Here is an 18191-nt window from a genome sequence, read left to right on the forward strand (position 1 = left end):
CAACAGGTGCCTCCCTAGCAGGATGCAGGGCAATGGGCCGACCTAAAAAATAATCCATATATATAGAGAGAAAAGGGCCCAACCAAAATTTTTCTTCCAAAAAACCAAGGTTTGCGCCCATTACAAAAGGGAATATTGTCGTTGCAGAAGATATAACAATACAGGAAAACAACTTCATCTGCTCTCTACAAAATTGTCTCTCAAGAACAGTATAAAAAGCAAGATATTTAGTGTTAAGGCATTCAGTGTTGGCGTGTTGGATTTGGCCTGAAATCCATATTTACTCTTTCTCAGGTTATCCCAAATCAAAGTTTGTGATACCCCATGCAATATGGTCGAAATTAAAGATTTTGGAAAATATTTTATATACACGATCCTTGAATTATTCAAGTAATTTCATTGGTATTCGATAATTCGAAACCCAAAATCTAACAATGCTAACCATGGTTTGAAAACTAAACAATAGACAAAAGTAGACACATATTATACTATGATGTTCTTTTCTTCATTGATGATTTGGAAGAATATCCTACATTACTTTTTTTCACTCTTATCTTTTGGTGTCCCATGTTTATGTTTTTCTTCCTTGGTTTTGGTTTTACTTTTACTAGAAGACCTGACACTAATTACACCACCTGAGGGTATCTTTCCACCACTTTGCAAAGCACTCTAAAAATCCACATCCTTGTCATGAATCGCATACCTCTCAAGAAAGTCTAGGGTCAATAACCCATCACTCTTTGCCTTCATATCATCCTAATATTCAATCAAAATAATTATATGTTAGCAACAACCATACACATTCACATAGCCACATGAAAAAAAAGAAAAACAAACAAACCTTCACTTTCTTAATTTGCAGTTTCATCAAGATCCTCATCTACAAAAATCAAATGTGACTTCAACACAACCTATATATAAATAACCAAATTAGGGTTTTTAGGGTGAAGTGAACGAATTTCTTGAAAGAAAGTTTTTACTTACTTCTTTACGGGAAGAGTGGCGCTGAGCTGTTTTGAAGATGCCGAATTCTAATATTTCTGAAACTTTTTCATGACTTTCATGAATAATGACAATATTTGTTGTCTTTCCAGCTTCATCACTCCATGTACACTAAAAATAAATAAACTCTTTTTAAGTACTTAGAAAAAAAGTCGGCATATGAAACATCTTGGTTCTGTAATCCCATGCATAGTAATACAGAAGCTTGAGCATTTGATAATGTAACTAAAAACTTCTCCTGGAAGTATAGGTATGCAAGAAGCAGTTTCAGGTCTAAAATCTGTAAAATATATAGAAAATATATATTAATCAATTAAATACAGAAAGACGAATAAAAAGATGTTAAAGTTAAAAGAACCTCAGGGTAAGGTTCTAACGAGATGATGATCAGCAAGGTGGTTTACACAAACTTCTAGTCTTTTCATACTGAATGGAGATTTGATGATGTCATCATATATCCTACGTGAAATTATCGCTGATGAAGGGTCTTCTACATCAGGGAAGCTGAGTTTTGGATCCAAGATACTACATATATACAAAAGGAAAACTATATATTTAGTAATATTATAATAATAATATCATTGAAATTCGATATCGAATACGTAGTGAACCTCATTGCAAGCGTGTATTCCATTGTGTTAAATCTTGGAGAACACAAAAGCCTTGCAAATGCTGCCTTGAAAGCTCGATAAAAATCACCAAAGAATCCCAATTCATCTGATTCTTTATTAAGTTCATTATCATCAGATGTTTCCAGTGGTTTTATAACCATACATGTGTGTTCACCAGCCAGAAAATTCTGATCATAATATATATATATATATATATATATATATATATATATTATGAAGATGATTATGTAAGTAATTTAAAGATTAAAGAGAGACCTAGTAATAAAAAGTGAGAGGGCATAACTGGAACTTCACAGATATGAAATGGATAAAGTTTATTTTTTCTCCAGAATCGAACAAGTAGTGAAGCTTTTCATGCTTTCTTTCATAGAGACCTACAAGAAGAGGAGGTAGGTTGGAATTTGGATCTTGGCTTTATATTTTCTTCAACAAGCAATGACACCTGGCAAATATAAATTTCAGAAACTGTTATATATCCATTTACAAAAAAAGTTTTACTAATATGGAAATTCATCTTACTTTCTCAGCAGTTTTAGTGATTTTGAGATGCGGAGACTCTGGTTCATTTTGGACATCATCTTCCTCAGAGATGGAAGTGCATTGACCTTCAAAGTGCCTATAAGAATTTACTATGTGATCAAATTAAAGGGGTATATATGGAAATACCAAAAGTATAAACATGTTGGTTAAAGTAGCTACCTTGACAACAGTTCTATGGCAGCCGCAACAGATAAGACAACAATCATTTACTATTGAGACAGATATTGGAAATATTATATAGTGAGAAGCAACGTGTAATCAATAAAAACTCGTTTATATTTTTTATGATAAAGATCGCCATGTACCTTCATATCCATTAAAGTAGAAGAAAGGAAAACAGGATAAGGACCCAATAAGGACTTGACAAGTGGCAGTTGAATACCTGCAGCTTCATCAACCACCAAAAGCTCAACTTGTGACAGTTTTCCATGTCCATGTGCCTGTATATATTGAATTTTCTGTCTGTGTTGATTGTAGATATTTATTCTGATAGTTGCTTTGTTAAACTCTAGATTTGAGCATTTCACAGTATCGTAATCCAAATGCTCCTACAAAACATGTGAATAAAGTATTATAGTATCATATTTATATGAAAAGGTATACAATAAGAAATAGACACATGTTTTACCTTGTACTCTAGCATATTCAATCCCTTTGATACAAATTCAAACAAAGTTTTGAGATTTTCTGGGTTAGTAGCAGTCACAAATATAATTGAATACCTGAAAAATCATGTGTTAATTAGATTCATGAAGTCAACAAGAGTCAAAGGGGTACAATGCATGACCAAGTGCATCTAACTTTCCACGCCCTCGGCCAGCAAGTAAAGCCACTATGCTACCAAGTGTTTTATCCAAAATTGCATCAAGAAAAGTAATCACAGCTTTTCCCTGAGTAAATTTATATAAATCTTATAGATTACGGACCTGGTAAATTTGTATTGATATAAAAAAGTCAATACCTGGTCCAACGTGCAACACTTTTTAATCAATGGGCCAACAGGAAAGTTGTCTTTTAATTGCTCTTTTAGATCTTTTAAGTCACATTCTGCTTTAGAGCCCTTTGATAAAGAAGGGAAAAACAGTTTTAGGAAGTAGGGAATTTGTTGTGTTAAGATAAACCACTACAAGGAAAAAGGAAAAAGATAATTAGCGGCAACAAAAATCGCCGGTAAAAGGTCCAATTGTCGCCGATAATAGTAATAGCGGTGACACGTTGCCGATAATAAGTCGTCGCTACTGCTTCGTCGCTTTTCCACCAAAGGCCTAAGGAAAACATCCATCCTTACCAGGAGCTTTCAAGCCGGGAATCAACAAAGTCGACATAAATGTTGACTCTTTCATACAAAGCCAGGGTGGCAGATTGTATGTGTTGAGTATGACCGACCATGTGCTATGTGGATTACACATGTTTTCAAATGGATTGAAACCATCAGCTGAAAGTACTAGGCGTACGTTACAGGGTTCACTCGAGAAGTCGGGGTATTTTTTTATCAAAATCTTGCCAATGTTCCTCATCAATAGGATGACGCATCACACCATCTTCTAAACGTCCGATACTATGCCAAATCATATTTTTGGCAGTGTGCCTCGAACAATATAAACGCCGTACCATAACACCTTATGAGCTACTTTCTTACCCTTGGTGTTTTTATTGATCCATCGGCTCTCTTTACACACGGGACAAACTTGCAATGAATCGTGTTCTTTCCAAAAGAGACAACAATCGTTTTTGCACACATGTATCGACTCATACCCCATACCAACAAACTTCAGTTTCTTTTTGGCTAGATAATGTGAAAGGGGAACTTTGTTGCCTTTGGGAAATGCTAATTGCAACAACTCAAAGAGTTGATCAAATGAACTATCAGTCCATGTGTTGTTCACCTTGATATGCATTAACTTTGCTAGAAACTCAAGGGAAGAAAAGATGCAACCATGATACAATTTAGTTTCCACTTCTTCCAAAAACTATGCAAAATCATCATCCACGTCGCTACCCCTTGTATTCGAGGTTCCTTCATCAAGGCTGGTATCATTTTCTCTCGACTCCCACATCATACCCTCGATTAAATCGGCCATTTCATTACTTGGAAAGACAACTGGAGGAATAAAAGATTCACCATGATAGATCCAAATTTTGTACGACTTACTGAAACCATTTATAAATATATGGTGTTCCACTGCAGTCAGGTACTTGAAGTAACAGTTATCACATTTTTCACATGCACATCTGATTTTACCATTACTATCAAGGTGTGACTTGGACTTCTCGATAAAAGCTTTGAGTCCTGCTTGGAACTCTAGATGGTTTCGATATGGATTAGTGGTCCAACTTTTATCAATAGACATAATGTTGCTGAAATATAATTTTGGGTTTAGAGTTTAGTATACCGAATTAGCATTGTTTTTTTTACAATCCACATTTTTTTACAATTAAAAAAATAAAAAATTTAAAAATAAAAATAAAAATTTAAAAATTTAGCTATTAGTATATACATAAAAAAAACATTTCTTATTATTGTATCTTTTTATATTTTTTTTATTTGTAACATTTTTTTTCAATTATGACATTGTACTTTAAACAATTATATTATGTTGTTGTGTTGTTCGTTTTTACCGTCGATATTAAAAAATATTTTTTTTATTTATAACATTGTATAAATATTTTGCAAGATTGTAAGTTAATTCGAAGATTATAAGTTAACTATAGAACTTATTGGTTAATTTGGGGTTAGATTGTGAACAAACTAAAAACTTTCTAGTATTCGTATATAAACTTTTAAACAATTTATAACATTTTTTTGTGTTTTTTTTCAATTATAACAATGATTTATTTTTATATGTTTAGCAATTAGTTTTTAATGAATAAAATATTAAATAAAGAAAAATTAATAATTTGGTATATCCATAAAAAAAACATTTCTTACTATTGTATCTTTTTATATTTTTTTTATTTATAACATTTTTTTTTCAATTATAGCATTGTATTTTAAACAGTTATATTATGTTGTTGTGTTGTTCTTTTTTACCGTCGAGATTAAAAAATGTATATATTTTTAACTTTAAAAATTGTATAAATATATTGCAAGATTATAAGTTAAGTTGAAGATTATAAGTTAACTATATAATAATTTGGGAACAAAGTAGATTCTAGTATTCGTATATAAGTTTTTAAACAATTTTATAACATTTTTTTTGTGTTTTTTTTTTCCAATTATAACAATAAATTTTTTTTTATTTTTTTTTCAATTATAGCATCATACTTATACCAAAACCACATATTTTTCACATAATACATAAGAGCATGAAATTCACATACTTTCACATATATATACCACATATACACCAAATACAAATACATTCACATACACACATAATAACATCCTACTTAAACCAAATACACATACTTTCACATAAATAAAACCACAACATCCTACTTATACAAAATACATAAATTTTACATTCATATACCACATATAAAACAAACATACATACATTCACATACACACATAATAACATCCTACTTATAACAAATACATATAATTTGACATATATAGATACATATGGCAATTTTCACATAATTTTTACACCAAATTTACATAGATACACACCCCAAATACATATAATTTCACATCTATATATATACATATGGCAATTTTCACATAATTTATACAACTACACATAGCTTGTAATTAAACTCAAATTTTACAATGGATTGAACTAAATAGAACCTGTAGTGGCAGAAATCAACGAATATGTCGCCGGAAAAATTGTTCTTCACCCGGAAATACCCTCACCAACCCAAATACAAAACTACCAAAAATAATGAAATTGAAAAATAATTTGCAATCAATCATCAAATGGAGCTAGAAATCGAAGTTAAAAGTGAAAGACAATGAGATATAACAACTTAGAGTTACCTTTTTTCTCGAGATGGAGGTAGAAATCGTGAGTTAACCCGTTTAATTGAAGCCCCTAAACACCTTTGATCCCTAATCTCACAATGTGGTGAGATTTTATGTTGAAATCGACGGAAACAATACAAAGAACCGGGGAAGAAGAAGCAACAATGTTTGATGGAAGAGAGGAAGCAAAAGAACAGAAGGCGTCCGTTTTTGTGCCTTAAATCTGTGATAGCCTTTAGCGGCGACTATCTGGAGGGAAGGGTACCGCATCTATTTTTAGACCACTATTAGCGGCGACATTTTCGACTTTTAGCGGCAACAAAATGTCGTCGGTATTGGGTATGTGCCAATAAGACGCCCCAACTATTGGATGAGATACTCGATCGAACGACTGAGGTGTATCAGAAGGGGATAACGCGAATTCGGATGGAATACCTTTAGCGGCGACACAATTACCGGCGATAGAGGATTTTACCGGCGACAAACAGTAGTGTCGCCGCTAAAACCTTATGTCGCCGCTAAAGGCATGGCTTCTTGTAGTGAACTATAATGTTTGAGATACTAGAAGTTTATCTCTTCTACTGGACCTTATGTGACTGACTTCATGTGAGATGAGATTGGTGTTATAACAAAAGTAATCAAAACACGATATCTAACAAACAGACACAATTAAATAAAATTTATATATAAGAGTCATAATCAGAAAACATACTTGAATGTTGATGTTTATAAAAGAAACACAAATACGAAATTATGTAGATTGAGGCCTGCAAATTGCAGTGTCCTAATACAGAAATTTCCCTAGTAGGGATCTGTCTAGAGGATACAACAATCAATCCAAGAAGTGATCTTGAATCTGTCAAAATTTCTATGTTCCCTTCATCTTCAGGAAAAACAAATTTGCAAGAGAATTTCTGGTGTGAAATGATTTTTGTAACCCTCCACAAATGACTGAAAAACAGGTAATTATAGGTATTCATTATGACGGTTGGAAATTGTCAAAACCGGAAATAACTGCCATAATATCTGTCATTCAGTAATTACAAATTAAAAAAAAATTCATAATTAAAAATATTTAATTAATCAGGAAGACCCCAAGAGTCCCAAGGCCCAAAGCCCATCTTTTGACCATTAAAAATTCTCTTGATATTAGCCTATTTTGAGTCCAATTAGGCTAGTCCAACACCACAAACCAAGCTCATCCATCTTAGCCCAATGCTTTATCCATATTGATAAACTAATAAGGCTTAGACTTATAAGGAGGAGCTTTTCCTTTCTTGCTTCCAATGTGGGACAAATCCCACAAAGTAAATTAGTTTACAAAGTTCCAACAATACCCCACATTTTCTATTCAAACTCTAAGAAATACCCCACATTTGAATAGAAAATAAGGGAACTTTGATATTCAAATAAGGGAAGTAAGATATGACATGCATCTGAATATGTGTTGTGAAACTTGTACCTTTCATAGTGAGTACTACTTGGATCTACTTTGTGGGTAGTGAACTAGATTCTTGAACTAACCACTTTTTATAGTAGAATAAAAAACAAGAAGTATCACACATATCATATCCAAGCATAGATCTTTCTTACCGGTGTGTTTATTTCGGTCGTGAACAATCCTTTCTTCATGAGACTTTTAGAGAGCTTAGCCATATCAGCTCCCAAAGATGCGACCTCACATCTATCTCACATAGGTAATGCTAATTTGGAATAATCCATACTATTCCACTATAAAAGCTATCAACATTATTAAGAATAAAGAATTCATCCCTATATCATCAACAGAAAGAACAAAATAAATATCATGGGAGTGAGCATACATTTGTGTTAGTGCTTCTTTGAGTCTTCCCCAACTAGTTGTCCTATTGAACCTAGACCATGGGATCTCCAATGTTACTAGGTTAGGTTTCCGCCAAGTGGTGACTCTTATGTTGGCTTTAAGCCCATTCCCCTCGATGTGAGGAGAACTTGCTCTCTACTAAGGCCTTCTGTCAATGGATCAGCTATATTTTCCTTTGACTTTATGTAACTAATGGAAATGATTCCATACTTCAGCAAGTCTCTTATTGTAATATGCATGCACCTAATATGTCTCGACTTGCCATTGTATATCTGACTTTTTGCTCTATTAAGAGCAACCATACTATCACAATGTTTGCCAATGGCAGTAACAGGTTGATGCAACAGAGGAATACCTTCTAGGAAGCTTTTAAGCCATTCAACTTCTTCAGCAGGATTATCTAAAGCAACAAACTTTTCTTCCATTGTAGAACGAGTATTCACAGTTTGCTTAGATGATTTCCAAGAGATAGCAGCTCCACCAAGTGTGAGCACATATCCACTTGTAGATTTTGCCTCAGAAGTATTGAAAATCTAGTTTGCATCACAATATCCTTCTAGTACAGGAGGATACCTCGTGTAAGTCAATCAATAATTCATTGTATGCTTTAAATATCTAAGCACTCTTACTAATGCATACCAATGATCATTACCAGGATTGTGGGAGTAATGACTCAATCTACTTACACTATAAGCCAAGTCCAGTCTAGTACAATTCATAATATACATTAAGCTACCAAGAACTTTAGTATATTCTAATTGAGCTACACTATCACATTTATTCTTCTTAAGATGACTTGAAGGATCAAAAGGGGTGACTACCGGCTTGTCATCATAGTGTCCAAACTTCTTTAGTACACTTTCAATATAATGGGACTAAGTAAGAGTATAACCATCTAGTCTTCTTTGAACTCTTACACCAAGGATCACATCTACAACTCCTAAGTCCTTCATGGAAAAAGAGGAGTGTAGCATTTTCTTGGTTTGATTGATCACATCCAAATTAGTACCCATTATAAGCATCTCATCCACATACAAGCATATGATGACACAAGCATTCTTATATTATTTGACATAAACACATTTATCACATTCATTAATTTTAAATCCATTAGAGAGTAACGTGTTGTCAAATTTCTCATGCCATTGCTTTGGAGCTTGTTTTAGTCCATAAAGTTATCGAACTAACTTACAGACTTTTTTTCTTTACCTTTAACCACAAACCTTTTAGGTTGATTCATATATATCTCTTCATCTAGTTCACCATACAAGAAGTCAGTTTTCACATCCATTTGGTGTATTTCCAAATTGTGAATTGATGTAATTCTTGTAACAAGTGAGTAGGTGTCAAAGAAGTCTTGTCCCTCCTTTTGACGATACCCTTTAACTACTAAACGAGATTTATATTTCTCAATGGTACCATCAGTTCTAAACTTCTTCTTGAATATCCATTTGTGCCCAATTGGTTTTTTCCCAGGTGGCAAATCTACCAATTTCCAAGTGTTATTCTGCACAATGGAGTCAATCTCACTTTTGATCGCCTCTTTCCAAAAGGGAGCTTCAGAAGAATCCATTGAATTCTTATAAGTTTGTGGATCTTTATTCACTACATAGGTCATGTAATTAGGTCCAAAATCTTTGGCTATTTTGCCCTGTTTGCTTCTTCTAGGTTCTAAGTTTTCTTCTTGAACCTTTGAAGAACTCTCTTCATTTGATTGTAAACTTTTGTCAAGAATGGTTTCATTCAGTCCATCATTAAGAGGTCTTTTGCTAGAGTAGGTAACCTCTTTCCCTTTATGCTTAAAAGGAAAAATATTTTTAAAGAATTCAGCCTCCGCTGATTCCATGATGGTTTGGTTATGGATTGTAACATTCCGTTTAAAAAATAAATAAATAAAATAAATAAAATAAAATAAGTAATAAAATAAATAAATATAATAATAATGATAGATAAAATAAATAAATAAATAATAAGCCCTAAAGTCTCGAGATATATTTTATATTTTATTTTATTTTAGCCATAAGTCCATATTAATTGATCAGTGTTAGCGGGGGAGTTAAACGTTATGATTTCAAGAATGTGGAGCCACAATTGTATCATTAGGACTTGAAATGTAAAGTTTTGTGAAGCAGGGGTTGTTTGGTAATTAATGGGCTTAGTTTGAAAAGGATTGGAGGGGGAGGGATTGAAAGTGTAAAAAAGATGCAATTTTTGGAAATGACACAGGACTTGAACCCGTATCTTCCCTCCTATTTTTAAGCTTCATCTAACATAAAACCCTGACCCTAAACATCCTCCCAGTCGCCACCTTATCACCCCTTATTCTCCAGCCGCCGCCCCTCCACCGATTGAAGCCAGAAGACACCAACATTTCCGTTACCGGCGAAGACAAAGAGACACGAATAGATGTCGTGTTAGTCGGGAAAAGCGAGAGAGCGAGTAACATGGGTGCTGCTACTGCTTTTCGCAAGTTGGGTCGCCAACCTTCTTCTTCTTCTTCATTTCTCTTCCACCGTTGCTTCTACCGCCGGCGACAATGAGGGTTGTCGGGAGGATCCGTCGAGACCGAAGAGGGAAGTTTCCATCGAGCAAAAGTGGCACATTTTTGCATCGTTCTTGCTAAGCCAAACCTCTCCCGCTGATTGCTACGTCGCCGCCGCCCCAACGACCACCCTCTGATTCACGTTGACGTCACTGCCATCGTCGGCAGCGACTGTGTTTATGTATGTGTGTGTGTTTTTTGCGTAAGTATTCACTGTGTTGAATGTAATATCTCATGTGTATTTATGGGTGTTGTTTTCTTTTTGCGTAATGGTGAGGTATGGCCAGAAAACGAAGAAGAAAACCCACCACCACCTCCTGTCGCCGTCGGCCACCATTTTTGGTGGTTGTGTTGGGCCTTTTTTATTCTTTTGGTGCTAGTGTGTGCGCGTGTGTTGTAATACATTGTATGTGTGTTGGAATTTTGGATCTATTACTCAAACTGCCACCGTGTGCGGGTGGCTGCCGCCTCCTGCCGCCATGGACCGCCGCCGACCACCACTGTCCGAGGTAGTATTGGGTGGTGCCCAGTTTATTAAATTACATATTTATTCAATTAGATAATCAATTAACTTTAAGGGATTGGAAACCCTAATTAGGGTTTAGACAACCCTAATATTAAGAAACCCATATTTCGGAGTTGGTCGGGACCCGCGTTAAAACTATTAATTGAACCTGAAATAATAACTTAATAATTCCCTATAATTAACTCAATGAAATATTAGACTTAATGGAGTAATTCATTAATGGGTTAAGTGAGGAACATTAACCCTAATTATCAGTTTATGTAAAAAAAAACCTAGAAGCGAATGCTTTATTTTAGGCAATAATCGGGTGCGTATTTGGGCTGTTGACTGGGCTATAATTTCAACCGAAAACGACTAAGTCAAACATCAATCAATCATGCCCATAAGTGATTAAGTCCTTAATGGGTTAAGTGTTATTGCTTAACCCTAATCGTCATTTCATGTGAAACCCTAATCGTCATTTCATGTGAAACCCTAATCGTCATTTCATGTGAAACCCCAATCGTTATTTCATGTGAAGTGGTCATTGTTGCATGTAACTATCATCTGTGATCGGGTATTGACTCAAGTATCTTCTTGTAGGTGATTGGAAGTGAGTTGAAGCTGGTAGATTCCTTCATTGCTACAGGGTTTCTACACGCACATCAAGGTGATTTTCGCCTCACTGTACCCGTGGGTCGAAGGCACCAATGTTGGCCCACTAGTATTGATTATCTGCTAGTAAAGGGATGCTTTAGGGACTATATATAGTCATGTAGGATAGACTGAGGACTCTTGATATAAGCTCTCTTACCTGTTCCTTGTTTAGTTGTGGTTTTAGAGTAGGATCACCTGTCCGAGTGATTATCTCACCTCTAAGTATATACGGTTATGCATTCCGTAGATTGTTGATATTGAGTATGTTGTTATGCTGTAGTGATCTATTAGATCTGTGTTCTGGTATTGAGTATGCTGTTATGATGTAGTGATCTGCTAGATATGTGTTCTAGTATTGAGTATGCTGATATGTTGTAGCGATCAGTTAGAATTGTCTCATGGTATGGGGTTTCTTGCTTTGTGGTAATAACCTATAAAATTGTATGTTATATGTGCTTGTTGGTTATCTTCTATGGAGTGCCCTTAGGGACTGTCGGTGGTTACGTAGGATAGGCTGAGAACTCTTGGTCTAGGCTCTCTTGTCTGTTCCTTGTTTGGTTGTGGCTCAAGAGTAGGACTATCTGTTCGGGTGGCTATCTCACCTCTGGTTACTTATGGTTACACATTCTATGGGGGGTAGATGGTAGCGGGACTGTATATGGTAAGAGGATTAGTAGGCAGTAGTGAGTTGTAAGATTTTTGTTGCATATATTATGTGCCAACTTGATCATGATTATTTATATGTTGACTTATTGTGTTTGGTTGGGTTGAGGCGGTCCTTCTTTGTGTTGAAGGCCAACAGAACCAGGGCGAACTGGATACACTGCAGACCCATTATGGCATATCAGTTAGGCCGAAGGCCCGGAGAAAGGTCCAGAAAGGCTGAAGGCCCGGGTGGGTGTACTAGACATGTTAAAGGTTCTGAGAGTGGGCCAAATAGATTGCAGGCCCGGTGAGGGCAATCCATTCATATTGTAGACTCTATACGCATGATGTTTGTTTGTTGGTACATGTTATCTATTGTGTGGTGGTATTTTGAGGGAAACTCACTAAGCTTTATGCTTACGGTTTTAGTTTATTATTTCAGGTGCTTCTGATGATTTTGGCAAGGCGAAGGCATGACCGTACACATCCTTGTGTTTTCATGATTTGATTATGGGATACTCTGACACTAAACAATTTTGAAAACAAATTTTGTAATAAGTATTGGTTTTGAATGTCTTAAAAAGTTTAAATTTGGCATGATTTTAATGGGTGTTACAGGATATCATCAACATGTTATTTATACACAAGAAACCTATAGGCTGCACTATTCATGGCAGGGCCAAGATATATGCAATCTATGGTTTTTGGTCTAAGTTTAGTCCTCTTAGGAAGAGGTAATTGTACCTTATCAAGGCAACCCCACACTTTCATCTTTTTGTAAGAGGGTAACCTCCCTTTCCACAGATGATAGGGTGATTTATCACTCTTTGTATGAGGAATTCTATTAAGTATTGAATTTGCTGCAAGACATGCTTCTCCCCACATATTATGTGGTGCTTTAGAAGTAATTAAAATTGAATTAATCATGTTTTTCAATGTTCTATTCTTTATTTATGCCACTCCATTTTCTTGAGGGGTGTATGTAGCAGTTGTTTGATGTATAATACCATTTAAAGAACAAAATTCAGCAAGTCTTTGGATTCATATTCTCCTCCTAGATCAGACCTTAAAATTTTGATATTTTTGTCAAGTTGATTTTCAACTTCAGACTTGTAATTCTTAAAAGAATTCAAGGCTTCATCCTTGGTATTTAACAAACAAATATAATAATACTTGATACAATCATCAATAAAAGAAATATAATAATTCTTTCCTCCTCTTGTAGGTGTAGCTCTAAAATCATATAAATCAGAGTGGATTAAGCCAAGTATTTCATTAGATTTTTCAACTGGTTTATGAGGATGTTGTGAAAATTTTGATTCCACACAAACCTCACATTTTATGTTTCTGTCTAATGAAAATTTTGGGAATATGCCAAGTTTTTCCACTCTTTGAATAGAAAGGAAATTGACATGTCCCAAAAGAGAATGCCAAAAAAATGAAGGATCATGCATATACATAGAAGAGGGGCTAGCAGTGCCCATTATTTCATTAGCATTAACATTGGTTACTGTTGGATTAGTGTCTAAGTCCATAACTATTTTGGTATGTACTTGACCCGATGGTGCATGGTCCTTTTGGGTTGCCTTCACCAAAGCAACTTGATAGGATGAATTATGGAGAGAAAGGATTAATTATGATTTATTAATATATTATGAGAATAATATATTAAAGGAGAAATCATATTATTTAATTAATATTAGTCAAGAATTAATAAGAATTAAGTTTGTGGCTAAAAGACATTAATTAAACTTAAGGGACTAGAACTGTCAATTGTATGATAGTTGAATATTGAGTTAATGGACTCCATATTAAAGGGGTGGACGAATTCTATGGGGAAACCAATTAGAAATCTTCCTAGGCCTTTAAGGAAGGAGTCCATGGGTTGCTTAGGGCCTAAGCATCCAAATTAGGGTTTCCTTGTTAGATAACCCTAATAGCCTCACTATTTAAAGGACCCTTGAGACCCAAAAATGTGGCGAACTTGTTCTCTAGGGTTTCCACACGTTTTGGGCAGCCTCTCTCTCTCCTTATTCTTCATCTTCTTGCTCTTGGTGTTTGTGAACCATTAGAGGAGTGACATTTGTGACTCTAAGCTTTCTAAAGTCATTATAAGGAAGATTTGTGATTATTATTGCTACATAACAATCAAAGGTAATATCTTAAACCCATTGTTATATATAATATTGATTATCATATGCTAGAACTAGGGTTTAAAGTCTTGGATGAATTGCATGTACAATAGAGAAACCTAGATCCAAGCATTAGGGTTTGTATGAGCACGTAGGATGTTCTTATGGCTAAAACCCATTAGTGGTATCAGAGCCTTGATTGGTTTCTATTGTATTGATGCCTTGGTTATTTGTTCAAGCTTCAAAAATCGTTTTTTAGCTCCCTGCCTGATGAACTCGGTGAGTTCCAATGTGGACTCGGCGAGTTGCTCCTACTCGGCGAGTCCGTAGAGGAACTCGGCGAGTTTAGCTGTCAGACAAGCGGATTTTCTGGGTTTTTACCTATTTTGACTTAGGATAATTGCCATAATTGTTTAAAATTAATAAAATTCGAATTTTGTTGATCCATTATGATTATCTTTGTCAAAATAAAAGATTTTGGTCATCTAATTAGATAATTGTTTCCTTATTTGATAAATGTTAAATTATATGAATTATTTTATCATTATCTTGCAAGAATTTGAACTAGATCTAATTAGATAACCACCAATTAATAGTTAATTGCCTTATTTGAATTATGTGATCTAGAATATTCTTGATAAAGTTTGGAAAAGTTTCAAATTAATCTCTTTAGGTTTTATAGTTTAAATTTGAACTTAAAAGTTTTTGTTTTTGAAATTTAAATAAGTTAAACCCTAATGTTTTGAAATGTTTGAAAACTTGCCCTCAAGTTTTGGAATTTAAAAGTTGATTAATAGTTTAATTTAGAAATGTTAAATTCTAAAACCCTAGTATTGTTTTGAAAAGTTCAAATCACACCCCTATGGTTTTATTAATTAATTAAGGTGTATAATTAAAGGAGATTTAATAAATCCATAAAGTTTAGGTTCACATTTAGTTAAATTAAAAGTGTAATTTATTAAATTAGACCACCTAGTATTTTAAAAGTGTAAAATACACCCTATACTGTATATAACATTAAAAGTCTAACATTATATATATGTATGAGTAAAAGTCAGTCTTACCGTTAGTAGGCCTCATTCGCGAAGCTGGTCTATAAGGGGTGTTTAAGGAAATTGCCTATAAAATGGCGATTGAATGGGTATCCACTCTTACCCACCGCACTCTTGACTAGTGGAGGGTCGTTAGCCGAACGGGTGGGATAGGACAGAAACCTTCCATTATAAGTATAATAAAGTACAAAAGTAACTAAATGCTTTTTCAAAATTCTCAATCTTAGTTACTTTAGGCAAAAGTGAATTGATGCAATTCCATGAAATTACACTTTGTATCCTTGTGAAGATGTTAGTGGAGCGTGTGTGGTTAACCGGCACACTAAATGGTTCTAAGCAAAGGTAGCAAAGGGTGACTCAATGTTTTTCATAGTTCGGTGGAGCATGTGTGGTTAACCGGCACATCGAATAGGTGACTGTAACATGTGGGGGCACCATGTAAGTTCGCATGGTTATTCACACCCGCTTTGTGATCCTCCGTATCCCAGTCACAAACTAGAGGGGCATATCGAGATTTAAACATGCCATTGAAATGTTCAATGAATCTCAAAAGATCTAGGAATTTTCAATGGATTTAAAACTTAAATTTCTTTTTCGTTTTTCTTAGTGGAAATTGGTAAATCGTCATTTACCTACCTTCAAATATTCTGCAACTAGATTACGGCATCCCTTTTCTAGGTTGTAGTGTATTGTGTTGGATCCTAGCCTCGATGTTTCATTTGGGTGTCACATCGAGGATTCTAATCATTTAACTTGAATTTGTTTTCTCCCATTTTGTAGATGTCAAAGTATGACAACTATGGTATTCCCAAATCCCGTGAAACATGTAACGCCCACAAATCCGGACTAGTCAATTTAGAGGCAATAAGGGTCGAAAACGACTTTTCGACAAAAGATTATTTAGAATAAATAATCTTAACCAAGTTGTAGTATATGTCACGAGGTTTCCGTACATATAAAGAACGCCGAAATCCGAGTTATAACGAAGAAGTTATGGCCCGTCGAAGTTTTACGGCAAAACTGACACGACACCGGGAAGCGTAAATAGTGAATTTACGATAGAGCGAGATTTAGCCTTAACAATCTAAACAAAAGTTGTAGAATATGTTAAACTAAGAGCGTCGGTAAAAAGAACGCCCAAATCTGACTTCGTATGAGGAAGTTATGATTTTTCTAAGATTCGGCTTAGTAGTGCACGGCCCGAAACTCGAATTTTAGTTCGAGCGGTTTTTGGATTACACGACCTAAATGAGAGTTGAAGATCTCATTAACAGGAAATCAACGGTAAAAAGATGGACGAAAACGAAGTTCGTATGAAGGAGTTACGAATTCTTCGCGGTCATTTAACAGTCTAAACGCCTCCTACAGTTAAATTTGAGATCGGTCGAGAATTAGCCGACGGAGTCTAAATGAAAGTTGTAGATCTTGATTTTACCTACGCGTGGATATAAAGAACGTCGAAAACGGAGCTCGTATGCGAAAGTTATGATTTTTCTAAGTTCAGAGGCTGATACGCGATAGGGGGTGACGTGGCACCACCAGAATTGGACACGTGGCACCACCAGAAGGCCACCACATGGACCAACTCGGCGAGTCATGACTCAGACTCGACGAGTCCATCAGATTTTGCACTATAAATAGAGGTGCCGGGTCTAGCCTTCTCTTCACACCTCCCAAACTCACTTTCTCTCTCTAGTTTCTCTCTCTAGCCTCCCTAACCCCCCTAAAAGCCTAGGTAAACCCCCTAGCACCCGAAGGAAGCCCCGAGGCTCCTGGAGTCCCGAGAAAAGAGCCTTTCGGCTCGGGAACGCTGCTCCAGCGAAGCCCGGTTTTGCGAAAAACCCGCTGTAAGTGAGCTATACCTACCCTATCTTTAGTATAGCTTATGTTTAATATAGTAACATTATTAGGAACTTATAATGAGTATTTGGGATATTATTATGAGTTATATTGAGTGTTATTTAACGCTTATATAATAATAATAATAATAGCTAGACTATTAGTTTGTCGCGGTTATCGTTAGACTAAACCCTAGTAGTATTGATACTAGGTTTTCTCGAAGGAAATTGTTTTGAGAGTATCGAAGCGTTGTTCGAGTGTTGAGTCACCACCTACTCAGGTGAGTGCATGGTCTTTTTCATCTTACACATAGATATGAAGTATTTTATTATTAATTACGTGCTATGTGTGCATATTGTCTGAATACTTGCTGTCTATGCTGGTGAAAGATTTTTATACATGTTTTAAATGATGTAAACTGTGTAAAGTATTTTATATCTACACAATATGTTGGGTAAAACATGGGTAGATGAATGATGAGGGATAAAAGCTAAAATAGAGGAACATTAGTAGCATGGACCTACTGCCCTATAGGTATACATTGGCAGCAGTGGACCTAGTACCCTATAGATGAGCACTGGCAGCTGCGCCACAACCCGTAGATGTTTTAGATCTACGGTAAACATCCTAGCAGCTGCGCTCTAAGGATAGTATCGGCAGCTGCGCCTAATGGGGAGCCTTATGACCATGACAGTAGCGTTTAAAGGTCAATACCGGCAGAAGCACCTCATAGAAAATGTCACAATTCTGGCAGTTGCGCCTAAGTGACAAGATTAGCAGCTGCGCTTGACCAAAGTGTCATTGGCAACAATGGACTTCATGTTGTTTCCTTAGGATGATCCTTAGGAATGAATGAACGAGAAATAGTTGATTCTTAGGGGAGACCCTTAAAGAA

At 35.3% G+C, this 18191-nt stretch overlaps 1 pseudogene; it reads right to left on the minus strand.

Annotated features, from left to right (window-relative positions):
- Positions 1 to 488: 488 nt before the first annotated feature.
- Positions 489 to 18191, minus strand: part of LOC145099679 (RNA cytidine acetyltransferase 1-like) — a 34181-nt pseudogene continuing 16478 nt past the window's right edge.

Source organism: Lactuca serriola, chromosome 4 (genome assembly GCF_051521515.1).
Source record: "Lactuca serriola cultivar US96UC23 chromosome 4, Lser_US96UC23_V15, whole genome shotgun sequence".
NCBI lineage: Eukaryota > Viridiplantae > Streptophyta > Magnoliopsida > Asterales > Asteraceae > Lactuca > Lactuca serriola.